Raw genomic sequence first — 8,419 nt, forward strand, 5'->3', positions numbered from 1 at the left:
CTACGACAGATGAACTCTAAGATGGCCCATGATAATCCCTACCTCCTGACATTCACACGTCTGGGTAATCCCTCCCCTTGATTATGGGGTGGGACCTGTGACTTGCTTCTAACCAATAGAATACGCAAGATGAGTAGGTTAATATTCAAGAATACTATCCATGAATATTATTACCCATGAAGAGATAGTGCTGAAGATTCTGACCTTCAAGTCTTGCTTTCAAAGTCTCACCTCTGCTGGTTTTGACAAAGCAAGTCGGTATGTTATGAGCTGTCCTGTGAAAAGGCTCAGATAGCAGACAACTGAAGGTAGCCTCTGGCCGCCAGTCAGCAAGGAATTAAGGCTCTCAGTCCAACTGCCTGCAAAGAGCTGAATCCTGCCAACAACCAAGTAAGCTTGGAAGTAGGTTTTTCCCAGCCAAGAGAGCTCTTCCCAGAAGAGACCCCAGCCCTGGCCAACACCTCAATTGAAGCCTCAGGAGACACTCTGAAGTGGAGGACCCAGATGAACCGTGCCTGGATTCCTGACCCACAGAGAAGTGTGTTGTCTTGACCTAAAACTGAGTTGGGAATAGCAGAGGGATACAACTTGGGCAGTGCAAGCTCTAGGCTGGTCCAGTCAGCATCGAGGGAGAATATTTCAATATTTATGGGCAAGGAGTGCAATGAAGGGGAGGTTGAGCCAGAGTCCGAGCAGTAAGTTTACTGGCTTGAGAAAGGGGAGAGAGATTCTTGTTGGATGTTCGTTGGTGAGGCGGTGAGTCTTGGTCTTGGGTAAATCGGGCATTTAATGGAAATCAGTCTCTTGGTTCTTAAGTTCCATTCTTCTGAGGGTACATTCTTGAGATTCCGCATTTCATATCTTCTGGTTCCATTTAAGATTGAAATCCTTTCACTCTAGGAATGAAATTGGATATATAGCTGAAGCAGTTTCTTTCTTTCTTTTTTTAAGTTTGTTTATTTTTGGGGGGGGGCACACGAGCAGGGGAGGGGCAGAGAGAGAGGGGAGAGAAAGAATCCCAAGCAGGGTCTGCACTATCAGCTCAGAGAGTCTGATGTGGGACTCGAACTCACAAACCACGAGATCATGACCTGAGCCGAAACCAAGAGTTGGAGGCGTAACAGACCGAGCCACCCAGGCGCACTGAAGCAGTTTCTAAGCAAAGTGTTGCAGAAGCAGACTGGTTCTTCCTGACGGCTCACAGTAAAATTCAACAAGAGAGAAATGACTTAAAGATGGAGGGCAGGGAGGGGCAGTTTCAAAAGAGGGGTTGCTGGCACTTTCAGGAGCTCGGTGTGGGCTGCTGGGCACTGCCTCACTTCACGCCGTGTGATGGCCACCGCACTCCCCAACCGTGCTCCTCAGCCGGCTGCCTCAGGTAAGCAGCCAGTGGGCCCAGGTGCAGTGTGGGCTAAATGGTTGCTCCCCCACGCAACCCCCACCCCCCGCCTGCGTGTCCCGAAAGGGAGAGTGGTATCTGCACTGCCTCCAGTGTGTACAATCACTGGGGACATGGCTGCCTTCACCTATATTTCAAAGGATAGGACCCTGGAGCCATAAGAGTGGTGCCCAGGGGAGTCATGGCAGGTGAGGCCATCCAAAGCCATGGGGGCAGAGCCGTTGGAAGCTTTGGGAGCCATTTTCTGCCCAAAAAAGCTGGGAGGCCAGGACCACTACCCCAGTGTACGTGAAGGGTAGAGCATCAAGTCAAAATAGATTGTTCTTTAGTCTCAAGGTCTAATGGAATTTGCCTCGCTGGGTTTTGGACTTACTCTGGACCTCCCTCCTTTCTTCTTTCCTATTTCTTCCTTTTGGAATGGAAAAGTCTGTCCGGGGCCTGTCCCACCAGTTCATGTTTGGGAAGCACAGGGTATGTTCGGTTTTGCAGGCCAAGAGCTGGAGAGGAATTGGCCTCAGGATGAATCTCGAGTCTCACCCATAATTGATTGGGATGATATTTATTTATTAATACTTATTTATGATTACTTTTTTCTAAAAATTTTAAGTAGGCTCCATGCCTAACATGGGGCTCAAACTCATGACCCCGAGATCAAGAGTTGCACACTCTGCCAAGTGAGTCAGCCAGGCACCCCTGATTTAGATGAGATTTAGAGGAGATTTTTGGAGTTTAGGGTTGATGACGTGTGAGACAGACATGGACTTGGGGGGGCCAAGGGTAGAATGTTGCAGACCAAATGCTTGTGTCCCCTCTAAATTCGTATGTTGAAACCCTAACCCCCAAAGTGATGGTATTTGGTGGGGCTTCTGGAAGGTGATTAGGTAAGGAGGGTGGAGCTCTCATGACTGGGCCTGGTGTCCTCATGAAGACCGCAGAGATCTCCCTGTCCCCTTCTGCCACATGGGGACACAGCAAGAAGACCACAGTCAATGACTAGGAAGCCAGCTCTTACCAGACACTGAATCTGCTGGTGACTTGACCTGGAACTGCTCAGCCTCCAGAAATGGAAGAAATGAATTTCTGTTGTTTATGAGCCATCTGGCCTATGGTATTTTTGTTACAGCAGCCCGGACGTACCTGGACGTGAAGGTTGGGAAGAAACGAAATGTCCATCAGTGGGAAAGGGATGAACTGTATCCTATGCAGCAATTAAAAGGATTGAGCGAACCCTCCACGTATAAACATAGGTAAACCTCACTGTTGTCTCATTTTGGGAGATTGCCACAGCCACCCCAACCGTCAGCAACCAGCACCGTGATCAGTCAGCAGCCCTCAACATTGAGGCAAGACCCTCTGCCAGCAAAAAGATTAAGACTTGCTGAAAACTCATCTTTTAGCAATAAAGGATCTTTGAATTAAGGTATGTACATTGTTGTTTTTTTTTTAGATACAATGCTATCGCACAGTTAAAAGATTATAGTATACATATAACTTTTATATGCACTGGGGAAGCAAAAATTTAATTTGACTTGCTTTACTGTGATACTCGTTTTATTGTGGTGTTCTGGAACTAAACCCACAATATCTCCAAGGTATGACCATATAATTCTCTATAATTCTCACTTAGGTTGTAATGTTTACACACAACGACCTGCTTATTTGTCAGGAAGGCATAAATCCAGGCACAGATCAAGAGGGAAGAAACAGTACAAAACTTATGTGTCTGCTGTCCCTACTTTATTTTATTGTGACTGCACCGTCAGATAGTGAGAACAGCTAACTGGTGAGCTGGGGAAAAGGGACAGAGGTGAGGTTGAATAAGGGCTGTTAGAAGTCTTCACTGTAGCTGTCAGAGAGGGCTTTTCGGAAACGTGAAATTTGCGGTGGGATTTGAGAAAGGAGTGAGGCAGCCTGGTGAACATAAGGAGAGGCTATCACGGAGAACTGGATGATGAACAGTTTGCTTGCGTAGTTAACCGTTTAGGAATGATTCATGTAAGCCATCATTTATGCACATAAATCACGAGGAAGACCTAAAATGTAGCAGAAAAACAAGCGGAAAGAGAGGAAATAGAATTTGCCTCCCAAGCCCATCACTCTCAATCCCCTACAGTTGAAGTAAAACAGGACACAGAAAAAAAAAAAAAAAAAAAAAAAAAAAACCAGGCAGGAAAAGGATTCTGGAACCAGGAGAAGCCATCTAGAGTGACTTGTATCTTCTTGGAAGGGGAAATAGGATCCCAGATGTACCGCTCCTTTTCCCATTCAGACTTTAAATGTGTTGTGGTTGGGGTTGCTTGGCACAGCACTGCCTTCTCCAAATAGAAAACCTGATCACAAGCTGCTCTCCCTCTATGACATGCCAGCTACCTTGTACCATGCTTTTCAGCCCGCTAGAAAACGTTCTGCCCGTCACCAGCGAGGTAACTTGCCAACATTTGCCTGAGTAATTCACGTCCGGTGATGGATTCCTCTGCTAAATGTAAGGTCCTCGCGCAGTTAGGTGCTAATGAATTAGCATCTCGCCGGGTGGAGGCAATGACTTCCTGCGGTGCTCAATGAAAATACTATTACTCCAGCTATCACGGAGGACTCGACATTCATTCATTGAGTTACGTACCCGCAACACTCCAGAGTGTTACCAATCCGCTTAACAGCCTCGAGTCCTGGGTTTCCTGTTCCTATTTCTAAATTAGCATAAGGAAATACAAAATCATAAGCAAGGAGAATCCCCACAGACGACTGCCAAGAGGTTCCGTGTTTATTTTGGCATTCATAAGAAATGTTTTGAATTCCCCAAAAGTAGAGCAGTTCTTTTCATTAAGAATGGGTGATTAAGTGAGGCTGGCCTAATAGCTTTGGTCTTTAAAGAGTGCCTCACTGCTAATGGGAGCACTGAAGCAGAAGTTCATGAATAAAATAGAGCAAAAGCCCGATTTGGGCTGGATATGGCAGAAACATAGGTACAAGGTTCTTCGTTTCTTTCTCTTGTCTATTACCTCCTCATGTGACCTGTGAGAAAGGGCAACATCAGAGAGAAAAAAAATCCACCCTGAAAATCTGTCTTTTTCATCCTTCTCTTGGCCTCACCAGGTCCCACTTGGTGAGGTCTGTGGTACCCCTTTCTTGCTTTTTCATCATTAACTCTTGTCCCCCCCCCCCCCCCCCCCACTTGCTAAGGGTAGCAAGTTAAAAAGCTGCGTTTCGGGGCGCCTGGGTGGGTCAGTTGGTTAAGCCTCCGACTTTGGCTCGGGTCATGATCTCACAGCTCGGCGGTTCGAGCCCTGCATGGGGCTCTCTGCTGACAGCTGGGAGCCTGGAGCCTGCTTCAGGTTCTGTGTCTCCTTCTCTCTCTGCCCCTCTCCCACTCACACTCTGTCTCTTTCTCGCTCTCTCGCAAAAATAAACATTCCCAAAAATTAAAAATAAAGCTGCATTTCTACATATCTGAGAGAGGTCAGAGTCCACATGAAGCGTGGGGTTCCAGCCAAACTGTGGTAGGCAACTGTAAGCTCATCGCCAGTGATTCTTAAGGCCGCGCTAGGCCTGGGGTCCGATGGTGACAGTTGCTGTGGCAGAACTGGGTCTCTGCTCTTCACAGACCTGAGACACAGAGCACCCGTCTGTGGAAGGACTGGACCCTTGGCACGTAGGGCATCTGTTTGGTGAAGGACTCTCCCACTCCTCTGAGATGGTGTTTCTTAAACCCTCTGGATCGACATTCACAGGAGATATATTTCACTTCACAACCCGTATGTGTCAGCGTCCAGCCGTCAGGCAAAAGGAAGCCAAAGGAAGTATTTCCACGGAGAGAATTCCGCATAGGGAATTGATTCAATAGGTGTTGGAGGGCTGAAAAAATGTAAAAGGAACACGGGAGTCACCATGTAAGTGACTGCAAAAAGCAGCTTCTGCCTCTGGGGCCAGAGATCAGAGAGAGGAGAGGAGGGCGGGGTCCTCAGAACCCAGCAGCCAGGAGAAGGAACCTACGGAGGTGGGACCCAGACCTCTGAAGAAAGGCACTGACTGGTTCCTGCTGCTAAGTCTGGGGTGGAGGGAGAGGAGGCGCCAGGGGGCTGGTTCTGGAAGTGCAGCTAGAAGGTGGAGACGAGTTCTGGCCACCAGGCCAAAGGGCCACTGCTTGGGTGATGCTGACAGGAAGGGACGCTGGGAGCAGTGGCTTCCCCGTCTTCCAGCCTTGTGCTCTTCTACGAGTGCACCCACGAGCCAGAGACAAGGGAGAAATGTGGGTTGTGGGGTTCCAGCTCCCCCAGCACGGAACAGTGGAGAGAGGGTAGGTTTGAAGCCCACTGACCGCCATATAGTACTTGATCAGGGCTATGCGTACACGCCCCGCATTTCATTTCCTATTGCTTCTGTTTGATTCTACCTTCCCCTACTGTATCTTACCCTCTCACATTTTAAGCATTAAAAAGCTGGACGAGATGCATTACCTTGATCTCATGACCTGCTAAACTTTGCTCTAGGTCCTAGTAGTGAGTTTGAGCGTCGGAATTCAGAACCACTTACCTCCTGAACTCCTTCCCTACCAAAAGTCACTTGGAGGAAATTCCTCGTGAGGCACCCTCGCACCGAATACATATGGGGACCTATGCTTTTCTATAGGCTTCAGGGATATTTATATGAGGAGGCTGTAAATGTCCTCTATAGCACTAGACGGGGAGAGCTACACAGAGCAGGGTTAACTCAGGAGAAAAGTGAAGGAGCCAGCCATCAGACAAAAATACTGTGCCCTTATATAAAAGGTATTATAAAGATGTATTTGGAAATACCCATAAGTGTTCATCGGAGGAGCTTGAGATCTAGTAAGGAGAAAAGACAAAGGCCAATGGGTCAACAACCCACAAGCTGCCGCTAGGCAGTATGGTTAGTTGTCAAAGTGGGTGGTATAGGCAGGAAATTTTGTGAGTGCAGAGTAGGCCGGTACTATTGTGAGCAGGAATGACCTGGAAAGATTTCATGTAGAGGCCTGAGTTAGTTTTTGCAGAATACAGGTCGAATTTAGGGGAGGGGGATAGCATCCCAGGTGAAGAGAACATTAGACAGAACGAGGTGAGGAAGGACCCAGCAAACTTGGGGCAGGAGTGGAGCTTAGGGATCAGAACTAGTCAGGGAAATCTGTGCGTCAACCAGAACTGAGAGACGAAACCCTATAAATGGAGAGGGTGTAGGATTTGATGTTGGGAACTATTGCCACAATGAAGGAGCAGGGGGAAGAGCTGGTGAGCACACTGAAGTATGCTTTCAGGAGAACCAAGGTCATGAACCACTAAGGAAGGTGGCCGGCAAAGTCAAATGCTATAGCAGCCAAGACTGAGAACTGAGGGAAAATGCCTGACTTTGAACCAGATGTGCTAAGTCTCTGGGTTTTGTTTTGTTTTTTTTCAATTTATTTAAAAAAAATTTTTAAAAGTCTTTATCTTTTAAAGAGAGAGAGCATGCTAGTGGGGGAGAGGGGCTGAGAGGAAGAGAGAGAGAGAGAGAGAGAGAGAGAGAGAGAGAGACTCTTAAGCAGGCTCCGTGCTTAGCGAGGGCCCAATGGAAGATTAGTCCCCACCCACGACCCTGGCTGGGATCATCCACCTGAGCTGAAATCAAGAGTTCAACGCTCAACCTCAACCGATTGAGCCACCCAGCTGCCCCAGATGTGCTAAGTGTCTTTCCTGAGGCTCAGGACCATATTGTCTGTAGATTAACCCGTTATCACTTGCAGATTTGCACAGTGTGTTTATTACCTGAAATGATCCAAAGTCTCCAGTGAAAACAATAAACCATTTTTGTCAGTCCTCACTCCTTGCTGGCTTCATAGCCACGCTAGGTTCCCTGAGGCCGCGCTTCAGTTGCCCATGGTCTTCCTTGGTGTGACCACCCTCCTTCAGCTTTACTTTAAGGCAGCTGTTGCTTTTCACTGCTGTCATCATTCTCCTTAAGTGGCTCGTCCCGCTGAGCTGTTTCTCTGGGGTCCCGGCTTCTCCCAAACAAGGAGGGTTAATGCATTGGGACCTTGCATGTGCAGACTTCTTCATGGCTGTAGATTGCACTACAACCCTGGCCAGCTGCCTTGTAAATGCAAGTGACTGGTCACAAGGGAAACCAGATGAGGGCTAGACGGGTCAAGCGAGCCTATCATCCCTACTGCAAAAACATGTGTTCTGCCGATAGCAGATCAGTATTTTCTTCTCCAGGAGTAAAGGAGACTCTATTTATATGCTCATTATATATGCAGAGTTGTGATCAAATTGCTAGAGGTGACAAGTCCAGGTGTTGCTTCTATAAGGATGTCATTGCTATCAAAGATTAACTCAGATTTTGTTCTGGGTTGTATTGCTTGAATGCTATCATTTCTTCCGCATAATGTAAGCTACGATCACGGAGGCCTGAATTTCTTTTCTTTCTTTCAGACAGCAAATCCCAGCCACAATCAATTGCTTCCTCATTTATACCAAGTAGTTCTCATAATTGAACCCACTATGCAGGTAGCCTGGACAGGTCATGTGTATAAGCCTTTTTGTTTTTGTTTTTTTTTAATGTAAATCCAAGTTAGTTAACATATAGTGTAATAATGACTTCAGGAATAGAATTTGGTAATTCGTCACCTACATATGACACCCAGCGCTCATCCCAGCAAGTGCCATTCTTAATGCCCATCGCCCATTCAGCCCATCTGCCCCCACCCAACACCCTTCTAGCAACCCTCAGTTTGTTCTCTGTGTTTAAGGGTCTCTTATGGTTTGTCTCCCTCTCTGTTTTTATCTTATTTTTGCTTCCCTTCCCCTATGTTCATCTGTTTTGTTTCTTAAATTCCACATATGAATGAAATCATATATTTGTCTTTCTCTGACTTATTTCGCTTAGCACAATACACTCTAGCTCCCGCCATGTTGTTGCAAATGGCAAGGTTTCATTCTTTTTGATCACAGAGTAATATTTCATTGTGTATATATATATCACATCTTCTTTACGCATCCATGAGTTCATGGACATTTGGGCTCTTTCCGT

Source organism: Panthera pardus, unplaced genomic scaffold, assembly GCF_024362965.1.
Source record: "Panthera pardus isolate Hobbes unplaced genomic scaffold, ASM2436296v1 HiC_scaffold_1, whole genome shotgun sequence".
In the NCBI taxonomy this organism is placed as follows: Eukaryota; Metazoa; Chordata; class Mammalia; order Carnivora; family Felidae; genus Panthera; species Panthera pardus.